Consider the following 16325-nt stretch of genomic DNA (forward strand, 5'->3'; position numbering starts at 1 on the left):
TGCTCTAAATCACTGAGCTGTCTCCCAAGTCCAGTACTAGAAGTTCCTGAAATGGCCTCTCTATACTCAATGTTTTTGATGTTGTTAGTAGCTCATTTGTTGCGTGATTTCTAGAGCTTCATGCTGACTTTGCTAGTGTTTATACTTGTGACTGGGGTAAATTCTAAGTCTAGCAAAAGTCACTGGGCTATACTCTTAACTCTCTGCTTGTAGTCATATAAGTTTTCTTTCTTTTTTAAAAATATCTTACATAGGTATTTGGTGAGTCTTCATTGGTTTAAATTTCTGGGAGATAACGTTTATCTCTCGATTTATCTGGACCAATAAAGTGCAATACTTCATTACCTCAAAATTAATCAACAAGTGAGAACATCAAACACACTCTAATTTGCTACTACCAAGGATTTTCTCAGAATAGTTTGAACAGGGAACCTACCAAATGAAGAGGCTAGTGTTGATCATATATTAGACCTTTGAAAAACATTTGTGGAAGGTAAATATGGTGGCAGCAGCCTTAATTCCTGCCCTCAGAGGCAGAAACTGAGGATTTCTAGTTTGTAGCTAGCCTGAAGTACACCATAAGACCTATGCAAAAAAAGAAAAAAAAAGGCAAAACTTAAGCTACACCCAGTTACTACTATCATTTTATTACCTAACTGTGAAAGTAAGTATAGACTTTTACATACGCATCTTTAATAATATCAATTTATTATTCAATAATACATTTAATAAACAGTAGCTTCTGTTGGAAAAAATTGAACATACATTGCAAAATGAAAATATAATGAAAATATTATCTATGTATAATTTCATGGAATATAAAATATGGAAAATGAACAACACTGTCTTAAAAATATAATTTCATATTCTCTCCAATTCAAATGCTTTGTGTACTTAGATCACCATAATTCTCTAATTTTTTTACCTCTGACTATTAGACAATGTTATAATAACCACAGTCTCTTCATTATAATAAATTTTCAGAAGGTACTGGATAATATTAGGCATTTAATGAATGTTATTGAAGAATGTGAAACATCGTTATTTTAACTTAGGGGCCTACTGCAGAGATAAGTTGCATCTAATTTATAAGTTTCCTCAAGGTTTTAACAACCAGATATAACTTTCCTATTTTTCATAAAAGGCTTTATAATTTTTGTGCATATACTGAATGGAAACAAAGGTTTTTAAACTAGGATTTAGTCAGTTTTATTGGAAACAAGAAGCCCAATGAACAGCCATTGTCTGTAAGCACATGAGTATATTGAAGGTCCCCTTAAGGTCAGCAAGACGCTGTTCCTTCCAGGAAGCTGTTTTGAGATCATAGGAGAAGAAACACTGAACCTTTCCACAATAGAGTGAGACAGTTCATTTCCAATATCATTAGATTACTGCAAATATGAATCCACTCCTGTTTTGATATATTAGGAGTTAATTGGGATGCCATCTGTAGTAAGAGCGAAGCTGCTCTTAATGTCATCTGAAATAATGAATTTGGGCACATTATCTGTATTAATCTAGTTCATATTTCAGGTCTTTAAGCTTTGATTCATTACTCTCATTTTCTTTCTTTGCATTAAAATGACTGAAATGATGATGAAAATTTGATGTTTCTGTATTTGAAAACGAAATCAATAAATTCTGGCAAATTCAAGTGTTGTGATGCAAAAGCTTTTGATTTTTGAATAGGTCTAATGGGCTCACACATGGTTACAAGTACCCCCTCTGTTACCTCTAAGGGACAAAGGGACAGGGTCCTTTTAGACTCTACCTGGTTCTTAGGAATCTGCTTGGATACAAACTGTATGTCACTGTCCCAGATGCATTGTTCTCACAGGGACAATGATAAACATATGGGGAAATTTATGAGGCCCATTTGTACTAGAGTTTCAGACTCATCTCAAGTCACCATGGCTGACTAGACCCCAGCCTATAAAAAAGAAACAGTGTTCATCTATGATTAAGTCTAGAATATGTTTCACACTGGGGCTTCCAAGAAACTTTACTTTGATGCCTTCTTTGATGAAAAAATATTTAAAAAGCATTAACCAGACCCTCTAGTTATCATTCCGAGGGGGAAGCACTTCTTTTTGTCATGTGAACAAAATAAAATTTGCTTGTCCCCTGACAACAGTGGATATTATGTAAAGCACTGTGAGGGTATTCACAGGGGAAAAATCCTTTGGATAGAGCAATGCGCTGTTTTCTGGGAGCCTGATTGACAATGGTTTATTCACTCATGTTCCTTTGACTTGAAGAAAAAGCCAACTATGACACCAAGAAACTAGCTCCTTACTAAAAGTAACTGGAAGACTGCCCAAACCATTTCTGTGCTGGTGTGTTTATACTGTTAGAATAATTACAAACCTTTGGACATGGGCAGATTGTAGCCAATTGATGTTTGGACTTGTATACAAAAAAAAAAAATAATACTATTGTAGAAGCTAGTGATTCTAAAATGTTTTATTTCGTATTTTAAATGCACTCCTGAACTACCTAGTATTTTAAGAATATAATTATATAGTTTACTTTATAGCTCCAAATATAATTTTTAAGATGAAGACCTTAATACAACCTATAAATAATATGAGTTCCTGATAATTATACCTCCTTCTAAGTATTCTAAATAGTTTTAAACTATTTTCTAAATCTGCACAAGAAAATCTACATCATAAATACTGCAAATGTTATTTTACTGGTTTTATTTTATTATCTATTAATATTCACTGTGTTAGTAAAAAGAAAGAACAGTTTTCTTTAAGACTCAAAATAGATACCATACAGCTTCTTACAATTCAACAGTAGCTTTCCTCTTCATGATAAATACCTTTAGTCATAAAGTAGATTATCCCATCCCTCCAAGAAAATGTCCTTTGTATTTTAACCATTAATTAAAATTACTGCTAACACAGCATGATCCATTACATATTCCAGAACAGTAAAAATTTACTTATTGTAAAATTTAGCTCAAGGCTATTCAAATAACCATGTGTCTCCATTTTTATTCCAAAAACATCATTTTAATTATAGAGATTACTTATTATTTATATAACATACCAGAATCTGCTCTAGGCAGTCCTAACATATGAAAGGCATGTTTTGCCCTCAAGAATGTTCTTCTACCATCAAACTGACAAGAAAACAAAAGAAGAGCATTTTCATGAAATATAAATGATGACGTTGTTATCTCCACAGTGGAGAGAGTTGCTCTGTAGAAAGTTGCTGCAGGTTACCAGGATGGTACAATCAGAGTTTATGTTTACCATTTGCTCTGTGAGTTTTTGACTTTTTCAACAATAAAATTTTCTTGCTCATTGGAGATTTTATCACATTGTAAACTAAGTTTTGGCACACTCAATCATTACTGTTCCTAGTCACCCTGAATCATTAATTTATTCATAAGCTTGAGTTATATAGGTTATAGTTTTTATTTTATCAAAAATAAAAATTATATACTCAGTAAAAAGGTGTTAAAACAATGATGAGACAAGCTATAAATGGGAAGAAAGTATTTACAAAAGTTATACCTGATAAAAATCTTTTCCAAAAAAATCGATGACTTCTTCAATATTAATAGTAGGAAAATAAATATGGTGATTCAAAAATGTGCAAACACATGAAAACACCTTGTGAAATATTACACACACTTGCAAATTAAGCATGTGAAGAGGTACTCAAGGCTACACATCATTACATAAGTCAAAACAACAAAATATTTGTACACACCTAATAAAGTAGTTTAAGTGCAAGATAATAGCAACAGAATGTTAATAAACATATAAAAACAAGAAAGCTCACATACTAATGAGAATATAAAAATAGTATAACAGAGTAGAATGTTGACAGTTTCTGACAAAACTATTCGTCACACAGTGTAGTAACCACACTTCTTGGTATTTACACACACAACTAAAAAGTTACGAAAAATAAGTTTAAACAGTAGCCCTGGTGTTTATTCTGTGAAATAATTCTTTTTTTTTTTTACATTGTGAATATTTGTCACTCAGATTGGTTTATTAAAAATCTGAACAACCAATAGCCAGGCAGAATTGTGGGGGAAGAGAAGACTCTGGGAAGCAGAAGGGTAGAGACAGGACAGTCAGATTCATAGGGAGCAGCATGGGCATTACAAAGAAAAGATAGTCAAGCCACATAAAAGAACATGGATAAAAGAAATGGGTTAATTTAAGTCATTAGAGCTAATTTTAAAAAATAAGCTATTGGATGAGTTTTTACAATTACTAAGAACTTTCCATATGGTTATATAGAAGCTGGCAGGTGGGACAGAAAATTCCATCTACAAATGGAGTCCTACATTGGCCACCAGATGATGCATTTGTCTAATCATTTTTTATCAATAAAACCTTGGGAGTCAGATATTGGGGTAAGAACCTGAATGATCAGAGAAGCAGCAGAAATGCAACCAGTTGACCAACCTACCGTCTCTTTTGTTCCTCCCTCCAAAAGGGCTGAGACCTTCTCTAAACCCTGCCCTACTACTTCCTGTCCACAATCCTACAAAACCTCTATAGTGGGAGCTGCGGGCTGTGTTCCTGCCGCCCCAGCTCCTGGTTGCTTGGCTAGCTTATGCCCCGAAACAACAACACACAAACTGTGTTCTTTTAAACACTGCTTGGCCCATTAGCTCTAGCCCTTACTGGCTAATTCTCATATCCCGATCAACCCATCTCTAATAATCTGTGTAGCACCAGTCTTACCAGGAAAGATCCAGCATGTCTGACCTGGAGGCTTGTTTCATTGCGTCTGGCCCTGAGAGGAGCTGCCTTGCCTCTGAGCTCACTTCCTCTTCCTCCCAGCATTCTGTTCTGTTTTCTCCACTCACCTAAAGGCTGGCTTATCAAATGGGCCAAGGCAGTTTCTTTATTAGCCAATGACCTTCCTCCATCAACCTCTATGGTTAGTTTTCATCAGCTAGTAGTTAGCCCTACTCTCTGATTCAATGCAAACTTTATTGTCAGAATGAGATCAAATTATCATACAACATTTATAGCCCAGCTTTATGGATAGTGGAATTTTGATGTAACTAAGATGCCCTTCAGTAGTTGAAAGGATAACTAAACCGAGTTCCATCTGGGAAAGGAATATTACTCACAAGTAAAATCAAATGAGGTCTGGGCCATGAAAGCACATCGAAGGAAACTGGATGCATATTACAAAGTAAAGTAAGTATTAATCTGCAAAGGCTGCTCTGTAATGTCCCCTAAGTACAGGGCATTGCAAGAAGGCAAAGCTGAGGGAAAAATGATGATGACCATGGTCTGTGTCATTTTGTCACTTAAACATTTAAATCTGAAAGTAGCATATGTCTTAGAAAACATATTTTGACCTGGCTGGAGGGATGACTCCGTAGGTAAAGTTCCTGCTGAGCAGACACACAGATCTGTATTCTTAGCACCTACATAAAAGGCCACTACAGTACCGCCAACCATAATTCCAGCACTCGGAAGGCAGAGATGACCCCTCCTTAGGGCTCAGGGGCCACCCAGCAAAGCTGAATGGATGAGTTACAGCTGAAGTAGAGACTCTAAAAACACCACGGAGAGAGACTGATAAAGACATGCAATATAGAACTCTAGCCTCCACATGCATATGTACACACATGAACTTGTACCCACATGCATACACACACACGAGAGAGAGAGAGAGAGAGAGAGAGAGAGAGAGAGAGAGAGAGAGAGAGAGAGAAGAAAATTAGGGTTATCTGATCAGTGAGTTCAGAGTGATGGAAATGTGATTAGAAGGAACAAGCCACAAGGAACACTTGAAATACCTTAAAATATATAAACTTCTACTGCACAGCATATTTTAGAATGAGACAGACTAAACAGTATTAAATCAAGCATTTAAATTGCACGCCACAGCTGACCAAATATTATTGTATCTGTTTATTTTACTATCTTGAAAGACAGCTGCTTCCTAAATGTAAACAAATTAAACTCAATTTAACAAAATTCTTACATTTGATGGTGTAAACTTGAAGTTTGAAAATAAATAGCTTGATTTTAGCCCATCTTGCTGATAAACTGACCTACTCTTTTTGTTTTATTTTCTTTTTACAGTTTTAATCTTGTATTGAAGCGAAAAAAGAGGTCTAAGTGGATGTCAAGAAGTCATAATTCTGTGTGTGCTTGGACTCAGGAGAAGCTGTGCATCTTTGCTCAGAAGACTTAAAGGTTTGGCTTCTCATCATCCACATTCCATTCCAGGTGTTGTCAAAATGCAGAGGTAATATATGAAAAGAGGCTGACTTAGGAGGAAAAGAGAATCCTGTCAGTCCACACTCCCTTCTGACCTGGAATGGATGGACCACAGAGAACACGGAGAAGCATCATCATGACAGACCAGGGTGTAGAAACCACTTAATAGAATATAACTCACAGTCTTCTCAGCCCTGAAATTTGCTTCCTTGCAAATGTTCACATCTTGAATTCCTACAGAACACTTGGGAACAAACCTTTGCCCACCTAGTGCTCTATAGGCTCAGAAAATCTGAGGGTTGAGAAAGAATTTAGAGGACAATTCAGGCCTTCCCCTTAGCTCTGAACAGATATGGACTTAAATGACTCAAGATATTTTATGCATATATGTACATTTAGAAGATCTACTCAGACACATCTTAGGAAATTCCAACTAAGAAGTTTTACCGAGGTTTCAAACTTTACCATTTAAAAGAATTCAACCTGTGTTTTTGCTTCCTCATTTTCTAAGGAAATAGAAATAATAACTGTTAACACAGAAACTCACATTTATTCATTCGAAAGAAATTGTGGGGCTATCTGAAGCAATCTGTGTGCTTCTGGGAGCCCAGAATCCAGTTGTACGTGTTGTGTAATTAATAAATTTGTAGAAAGTCAAAGGGAAATGTCTCTAAGTGTAGGGAGGTCCCAGGGGAAGTCCTAACTCAGAAAAAGCTGTCAGAGACAAACCATATAGAACTCAACATCTGATCTTCATTGTTCAGGATGAAGGGAAGTTAATTAATCAGGGAAACTGTAGATGAAATGCCTTACAAAAGAAATGCCTAATCATGGAAACCGAGATAGCATTAGATAGTTATAGGCATTTAATGATGGATGAGTGTCTTCTTAAGTTTCAAGGGGGTTGTGAGTGTAGAAAACACTCTGGAGTTCCCTTTTATTCTTCTAATGTTAAGCTTCTTAAGGAAGGGATTTGAGGTTTCTAAAGCATCTTTCCATCAGGTATGGGAACAGCATTTTAGAGCTAGGAGGTAAAGGTAGATAGAAAGTTCAATGGCTTTTTCTGCAATCTACGTAGAAAGTGATGTGTCCCAAACACTGGTGACTCTGGGTCTTGAATCATCTTAGTTGCTGCGCTTGACACTTCTCACATTGTCGACGGCTGGGCTTATGCTTCATCAGTGCATCTGGATACGGAGAATAGCCCAGCTGGGTAAAATTTTTCTCTTTTCAACTGTTGTTAGGTGGTGCCTTTCCCATACTTTGTAGAGTTATTATCTCCTACCTCATAGTCAACTGGGCAAATGGTTCTATATGGCGTTAGAAACAAAGGCTTTTAAATCTGCACAAGACTTCTAATTCGTATCATCTATTTTTTCTCATGTTTCTCTAAAATTAGGTTTTCCTAAGGGGAAATCGGATGAGTATAGGAGTTATACATGCAGGTAGAGTGCCTAACTCGGTCACCTGCAAATCTACCACCAACATCACTGGCTCTCTCTCACCCAGGATTGTAGTCTCCCACCATAACTAATACTCACCAGGTCAGATGATGTAACCAGGTCCTAACCAATAGCCCTGTAACCAGCAGTCAGAGGCAACTGTACACAGGCCTGATGACGTGAATTTGAAACCCGGATTCCACAAGGTGGTCAGAGAGATCCTATTGCAGAGGGATATCCTCTCACCATACATGCCATGGCTGCATTTACATATATTCACGCACACAGACATGCACACACATGCACACACACACACACACACACACTATAAAATAAAAAAAAGATTCTGTTTGTAAACTGAGTCTTTTGCTGATGTGGGATTTCCCTCTGTATGCTGTGATTACCGTTAGTGAATAAAGAACTGCTTTGAGCCAATAGTAAGGCAGGGCAGGGCGGAGTAGAGCTAGGTGGGAAGGACTGGACTGAACACTGACAGAAAGAAGGGCGGAGTCAGAGAGAAGCCATGTAGCCCTGTGAGACACAGACAGATGCTGGAACTTTAGCAGGTAAGCCACAGCCATGTGGTGAAACACAGATTAATAGAAACGGGTTAAATTAATATGTAAGAGTTAGCCAATAAGAAGTTAGAGCTAATGGGCCAAGCAGTGACTTAATTAATACAGATTCTGTGTGGTTATTTTGGTTCTGAGTGGCTGGGATGAACAAGCAACCTCCTTCCAACATTTTGCAGATTATAAGGAATGAAGCTGTGTGAGAGAGTTAAAGGGCTGGCCTCTGTTGGTCCTTATCATGTAGTAGTGTTCTCCAGATGGCTGTACTCTTAAATTTCAGGAAAGTTAGAAGTCCTTGCAGGATATGAAACTGTTTCCAACTCCCTCAAAACATTCTGTTCCCAGCAAGTCTCACTTCTTTCTCAATCCAAATATTAATGACTGCATTTCAGACTTCCTACTCTAAAAGAAAACAGCTGCTTGCTGAGTTAATTTTTTTCTGGTGTGAATGTGTGTGCCTAGATTATTCTACTTATAATTCTACTTATAAAGAATCTGATAATAAAATTAAATTTGCATAATGTTTAGTAGTAGCCAAAAGATAATTATTTAGGGGATTTCTTGTACATGGTCAACTATAAGATCATGAGGCTGGCCTCTGAATTCAAATAAAGCATGTTACAGTATCTTAAGCATTGGAAAGAATAAGTTTGTAGAACCATCTACAGATAGTATGTATCTATAGTTCTAGATGTCATCCTAAAAAAGTAGCTCATATTTATGAATGAAGAGTAGGGTGGGAAGTTTCCTAAAACTATAGATTCTGGGGTTGGAGAGTTGGCTCCATGAAAAAAAATGCTTGCAGCCATGTGGTGACCTGACTTCAAATTCTTGTAGACCACATCAAAGCAGGACACAGTACCTCAATGTTCCTATAACAAGAGGGGAGGCAGAGTCAGGAGGCTCCATAGAAGCTGGCAAGCCAGCTAATCTCTCACACACAACTCAGAACAACGAAGGGACACCATTGCAAATGAGGTAGACAGCTAGGACCAACAGGTGAGGGTATTTTCTGACCCACACATATAAAATTGCCCACAAACATCACACACACTCACACACACACACACACACACACACACACGTATACATGCATACATGTGTATACATTAGAAAGGAGAGAAAGAAGGTGAGAGGAAGGGGGGAGGGAGAAGAAAGGGATGGAGGGAGAATTTCAACAAAAGTGTAGATTCCCAGGTATTTGCCTAAGTCTCCTGAGATAAGGTGTCAGTGCAAATGTTTAATGACGACTCTAGATGGCTGGTACTGACACACAGTGAATGGAGAGACATCCTCCAACGACTGCCATGAGTGTTAATAGAACTCAGTTTCAAAAACAGACTAGATTTCCGTATTTCTCAACCCCTTAATCTGGTCTGTCTCCTTTTAGTGAAAATACTACACTGTGTGAGTCAGGAAGATGGAGTTAAACCCTTACTGGGCTATGCCTAAGGAATCAAGCTGTTGTGGGCTTCATTCCCAGCATAGTTAATGCTCTCCCAAGCCTAAATATCTTTACTGACACAAAGATCAAGAGCTTGGCACAACAGAAAGGATTTACTTTCAAACCAGTGTGCTATCCATCATCTTCCAAGTATCTGCCAGACAGTGAGATACATTGAATCATTATTTTAAAGTTAGAAAAGAGTCCTGATTAAGAACATAGTTAAGATTGTGTTGCCATATTGAAATTGTATCTCTAGACTATTTGAATGGGAAAAACAGTCAAAGTACTTTAATCTTTAAACAATACTATTGAATCCAAATTTATAAATTATTTGCTATTAAAATAGCAACTGCAGCAACACACTGCTCTTTTTTCCTTCTGTGTTGTGAGTAGAGACAAGCTTAAGCAGTAAACTTCAAGGGCCAATAAACTTTTTGCCTGTGAATTGTCTTCACTTTGTTTTCCTACAGAAGACATTTTCTGGGACAGTGAAGCTGATAATTCCTTTAAAGCCAGCCCCAGATGAAAATTAGAGAAAAAGCCACTCACTCTCCTACCACAGAATCACTTTGTAAACATCAGGATAAGATTCCTGATAGTCACTTGGAAATCAAAATACTCTAAAATTAAACATACACCAACAGGCCCTTCCAAGCCATTTTATTTCATGCTCTGTTTTCTTCACTCTTCCTGCATTTCCCTTTCCTTTTCCTCCCTCTCTTCTTCCCTCTCCTTTACCCCTCTTTCTATCTGACATTTTCCTGTGGCTTCCCCCTTCTCCTTTTTCATATTTTCATTTTTCTAGTCTTAGTAAAAAGTTGTAAAGCCTCAATGGGATAAAGACACAATTAGAGTTAGCAATAATAGCTTCTGGCCAGTGTTTATTATTTTCCAAGTCCTATCTTGACTGGTGGATGCTTATTAATTCATCTAATCCTCACAATAGCTCTATGAGGTAGGTATTGATATTAATCCACTTTTCACTGGAGGGAAAGTAAGTACATTGTAACAAAGTCACTACACAGATTTCATTAAAGCTGCTGTGTGTAAGAATTAAAGCCAACAGAATTCTGTGTTCCCATGTTAAGCAATATTGGTAGTGCACATAATTTTTTTTCTTATTTGTAAATAAATAAAGTTAATGCTTGAGCTGGTGCCAAGATGATTTTCTTCCTCAATTTAGATATATCTAAACTAATGTACTTATAGATTTATATCAGCTTCTTCAATATGTGATTCATAATCTTGACCTTGGCTCATTGACAAATATCAAGATTTTATATCATTTGTTCTATACAGTCCCAAAGAGTTATCAGCCATGCAGGAGCTACTTCAAAAATGCCCTTTTCCCATAAAGCCAACTAGCTCCAAACCCTCTCTTTCTGAGCTGCTATTTCAAGTTAGTCAAGATGTTGTCTCTCCTCAAAGCTTTACTAAAATAGTTATTTTTCAGAATTTTGGGAATTTATAAGCCAAAATTTGTCTAATACTTTTTAAAAAATATCAGAAGACTATAATATATATATATATATATTATTGTATATATATATACACACACACACACATATAATTAACTTTATGTCTCAAGTTCTCCTAAGGCCAAAAAGATGGCTATAGAAGCACATTAAAACAATACTACAGCTACAGTTACAGTACTTCCTACAGAATTTTTGACACTCCTTCACAGCCCCAAATCAAAGCACGTACGTTTGAGTGTTAAAATTTTTCTATAAAGGAAAAGGAGTTCCAGGATAGTTTTCCCAACCCACGTGAAAGATGAAATGTGAAATTTAATGGGTGAAGTTTCTTCTTTCAAAACCGTATTCATTTATTTATTCATGTGTGTTCAGTGAAAGAAAATATTTTTCTTTGGAACTTTTACGCAACTAAGAGACCGACAAGAATGAAATATTCAAACACTGTAAACCACCAAACACTTAACGAAAATCCCAGTCCCTTCGTCTCCGAGCATTGCCCCCAGGGTGGGGTGTTTCCTAATGAAGGAAGTCAGCATGATAACTCTTTCAGATATCCGCACATGACGCACAAAGAAGGTCCATTTCTTTGGAAATCTCTGTACATAAATTCAGAGGGTGAAACAATCATCTGTGTCTAGTCATGTGTGCCCTCTGCCTCCGTGGCTGTCACTGCTGTCTATCTGAGGCTGAGAGGTAATGGTCTCACGATTCAAGGAAACTGCTGAAGTGTGTACTCAGGCTTCAGTTTGAGAGATGGGTTCATTTATCATCATAATAAGCCATTACCACGGATAGGTCACAACTCATTGAAGAGACAGTCAGTCTAATTGGCTCAATTCTGCGAGCTTTCGATGTGCCCCCAAGGAGATAAGCACTCTTTTGCAGGTAATTTTCAATCACCCACAAACTTCCTGTTTAATAATTCATCACATTTCAGATCGGGGTCCTCACTCCCTCTTCAATGTGGCAAATGTGAGATGCAGGCTGCTCAGCATCCTAGACTCAAGTGATAGAGCGGCAGCTTCAGAGTAAGTCAGGTAAGACAGCACCTGGTCTAACACAGCTGCCACTACCGAGAGTGACAGGACAGCACAGAAAATAAAAATGTCAACTCTGTCCTTCCCCAAAGGCCCTACTGCAAAAAGAGGGATTTACTGAAGAATCTGGAATGATGCAAGTACTGCTATTTGACTCCCTGAGATTAATTAAGCCTGACAACCATTGTTTAGCAGATAGGACTGGGCCCTTAATACGTATTAAGGGATTACATTTAAGGAATAATTTTTACAGCAAATTGTAGGAGAAATAACAGCCTGTAGCAGACTAAATTGTAAGCATAAATTTAGGCTGTTTTAGTTAACATGTCTTGTTTTACAAATTGGACAATGTTTTCTTCTTGAGAAGTGCAATAGAATAGTCCTTGACAGAAGTTCACCTCAATTTGAATACTAGATGTGACTCTAAATAACCAAGTCGCCGTATAAGTACAAACACATATTTTTCTTTACTTGAAGATGAATGCTCATCATATACATACATATACATTTATACTTACATATGTATCTAACCATTTAAATCTGTATGTATAACTCTACAATATTTTGCAACTACTATGCATAGGAATTCTAGTTCATTTATTTGTTTGATTATACGGTTATAGCAACATTCATAGTATCACTCATTGATGGATGGACATTTCTGTGGCAGAGATCCATTTGTGACACTTTACACAGGCATATGGCTATCAAAGCTGAGCCCCTGGAAAGGAAGATTGTAGGAATATGTGCATTTGTAACCTCAGTGGAGGTTTCTAAATTTGGTTTTCTCTCATTGCATCAATGTATATTCCAACTGAACTATCAACTGATGAAGGTCTGTTTCTTTAAACCTTCATTAAAAAGCATGCTATCTATTTTCTTACTTTTATCATATGGTGCATGACAACTGACTGATCAGTGTAATTACCAAATTATGGAACAAGTGAATGTATTTCCTTACATTTTAGGGCCATTTTCTTTCATCTCCTAGAAACTGTTCATTCATATCAGCTGACTATTTTTCTATTTGACTCTAGGTCTTGCTCTTATCTATTTCTATGATTTCTTTGAAGAATTGAACGATTGCCAGTTGTTTGTCAACTGTTACACTAGGAAAGAAAACCATTGGGCTTTACAAAGAATCAATATTTCATTACCTGGTTTGCTAATGCAAATGTCTTGGACTGGGCAGTTTAAATAATAGAAATCTACATCCTACATTTTCAGAAGCTAGACATTGGACACCGAGAGGTTGACATAGCTGAGAAAGAAGAGTGTGTTCTGAACATCTTCCCTTGCCTTGAAGACAGCTGTCTTCATGTTCATGTGCTGCTGTTCCTGTTTGTGTGCCTGTCTGTCCCACACTTTCTCTCATACAAAGACTCTGGTTATATTGACTTGGGATTTTTCTTAATTGTTTTCATTTCATTTGTATTAGTATTGATATGAGATATTGACTGTAATTTTGAAATTTATTTATTTGATATGGGGCTGAGGAGTATAAGATGATACAAATCCTTTTTATTTCTTCATTGAAGAAAAAAACAGTGGGACATTTATGTCACTTGTTTTGAAAGAGATGACATGCTAAGCTCTACTCTGAGACTTTCAAGATAAAGTGCAAAATGTTTTGCAGGTATTTCCAAGACTGGCTATTTCTGCAATGCTGACATTTAAGTCATATAATCTCTTTACTTGTTAAAAATCAACTTTCAGACTCTCTATCCTCATTTGCAATGCTATCACTGCGCATCATGCACTGTGTCAGCAACAAATAGTTATGCAAAGAAGTATGCCTTAACAAAAATCTTTTCCTGATAGGAATATTACATGAAATGTAAACTATCATAAAAAACAACTACAGAAAAATGGCAAAGCAAATTATATTTCCTGAAAACATTCTATGTGCCTAGGGCATATTTTTAGAACTTCATGTACTTCTGAAGTAGTGTTCTAGCTCTTAGTTTGTAAATCATGGAAGCCAAGATGAATGGATCACAGGACTAATAAACATGCACTGTCTAACTTATATCTACGTAAGCTGTACAGACTAAGACATTAACCAATTTTACATCAAATATTACCAAACCAGGTCATTTTTACATATGTAAGAGTTCTCTTTCAGTTCTCATGAACATGAAGAGTGAAAAATTGGTCTGGAAGCAAATTGTTGGTGAGGATGTTCCCTTCTGAGGGTTGTGAGGAAGGATCTGACCCAGGCCTCTCTTTGGCTTGTTAACAGCCATCTCCCTGGGACTTCACAACATTTCACTCTGCAAGACCACAACATCTATAGTGTCCACTGCCCACAATGCAACAACAAGTAAAATAGAATGTCCAGAAAACTCTTATCATGATAAGTTCATAATTAGCATAACAAATAACACTTAAAGTTAACTTTTTGCTAGTGGCAGAGTGGCATTTGGAGAGTTTGTCCTGTATAGATCTGACTAGTTTGTCAGAGACATCCATCCATTGGTTCCCACAGTCTACTACTAGGCTGCCTATGTGTAAAGTCTTGTTGAATGGAATACAGAAGACATCATTTTTACATTAAGTGATAGATGTTAAACTGAAAAGAACAGATATTACACTTGATCTTAGTAAAAAGGTCAAGAAGCAATAGGAATGATTTTATAAGTAAACAGGGTTAAGGACAAACACAAACATGGCCCACAGAATCACCTAAGAGGGCTGATAAAGGCTCCCAGACTCTGAAGCTACATTCACAGAGCCTGTATGGGTCTGAGGTAGGCCCTCTGCTTATGTTATGGTTGTGCAACTTTGGTGTCTTGTGGGATTCCCAACAGTGAGAAAGGAGTGTTTCTTTGATTCTTTTTAAATTCTTTTTTATTGATTTTTATTGAGTTCTACATTTTTCTCTGTTCTGTCCCTGCCTCTCCTCTTCCCTTCACCCCTCTCCCAATTTACTCAGGACATCTTGTCTTTTTCACTTCCCATGTAGATTAGATCTATGACTCTTTTGCCTGCTCGTAGGTCCCTTTTACTTCTCCTGGATTGCCTCACCTTGATGTAAGGATGTATGCCTAGTTTTTTTATAACTTGTTGTATTTTACTTGATTGATATCCCTGGCAGAGAGGCTGCTGTTTTCTGAAGAGAAACAGAAAAGGAGTAGATATGGGAAAGTGGGGAAGGTTACAGTGGGGACTCACTGGGAAAAGTGGATGAACGGTAAACTGTGATTGGGATGTAATGTACAAGAGAAGAATAAATAATGAAAAAACTGATAGATAATTGGTTTTTGAAATGACATTTGTGTGTTTGCTTTAGTTTTGAGATAAGGAGTGTGAGAGGGCATGGGAAGCTTTTCTAAACATACTGACCACGTTGCCATCTTCCTTTTTTCCTAGTTTAGAAACTTTTACACACAATACTTGAAATTTTAGCCCAAGTTGCTGTCTTTGGTCATTTATTCAATAAATGTTGTGCTCGACCTGAGGGCTAATACAAAATAGCAGGCCAGAGGTCTTCGAGCTAGCAGTAGTAGGGAAGAAAAAACATTTTTGTTTATTTTTCTAATACATTTAGTCTGACTTATAGGACCAGATTTCCATTTGGTATGCCTTGTGCCTGAAGAATTTTCTCTAACTCCTGTAATGTAGCTCTCTTTGTGATTTATTTCTCTGAGAAAATCTTTGTCTTCATTTTTCAAAGATATTTTTGTCTGGTAAAAATTCTGTACTGACAGTACAGGCTTTCTTATTTTGTTGCCTTTCATTTCTCAACATCAACAACACCAAAAATATCCCTTAAAATATCTTTGTATTACATTTTAGTTTGCAAAACTTCAGTCTATTCAACTCTACCAGAACAAAACACCACACACTTGGCCACTTAGTAGCAGCAGAAATGTGTTGTTCATAGTTTGGAGAACATTGGGTCTAACATCAACCATCAGTAGCCTCATCATCTGATGAGAGCTTCTTCTCTGCTGTAGATTATGGCTTATTTCTGTTTTTTTGTTTTTATGGAATTCCTGAGTGTGCAAATTAATGGGTCCTTATGTCTATATCTATTTCCTCTGCCTTTTCTTTTGCTCTTTTTTGTACTCTTCTAGCATGTTTGCTTTTGTTTTGTCTTGTATTTCATTTTATTATTATCTCTTGAAA

At 36.8% G+C, this 16325-nt stretch overlaps 1 protein-coding gene and 1 pseudogene across 2 annotated transcripts in view; both read right to left on the reverse strand.

Moving 5' to 3' along the window:
* Lama2 (laminin subunit alpha 2) overlaps positions 1 to 16325 on the reverse strand; it is a 603732-nt gene that overhangs the window by 290001 nt on the left and 297406 nt on the right. The gene's annotated exons all lie outside the window — the stretch shown is intronic.
* LOC130870630 (U2 spliceosomal RNA) lies at positions 14669 to 14818 on the reverse strand (annotated as a pseudogene).

Source organism: Chionomys nivalis, chromosome 2, assembly GCF_950005125.1.
Source record: "Chionomys nivalis chromosome 2, mChiNiv1.1, whole genome shotgun sequence".
NCBI classification, from domain to species: Eukaryota; Metazoa; Chordata; class Mammalia; order Rodentia; family Cricetidae; genus Chionomys; species Chionomys nivalis.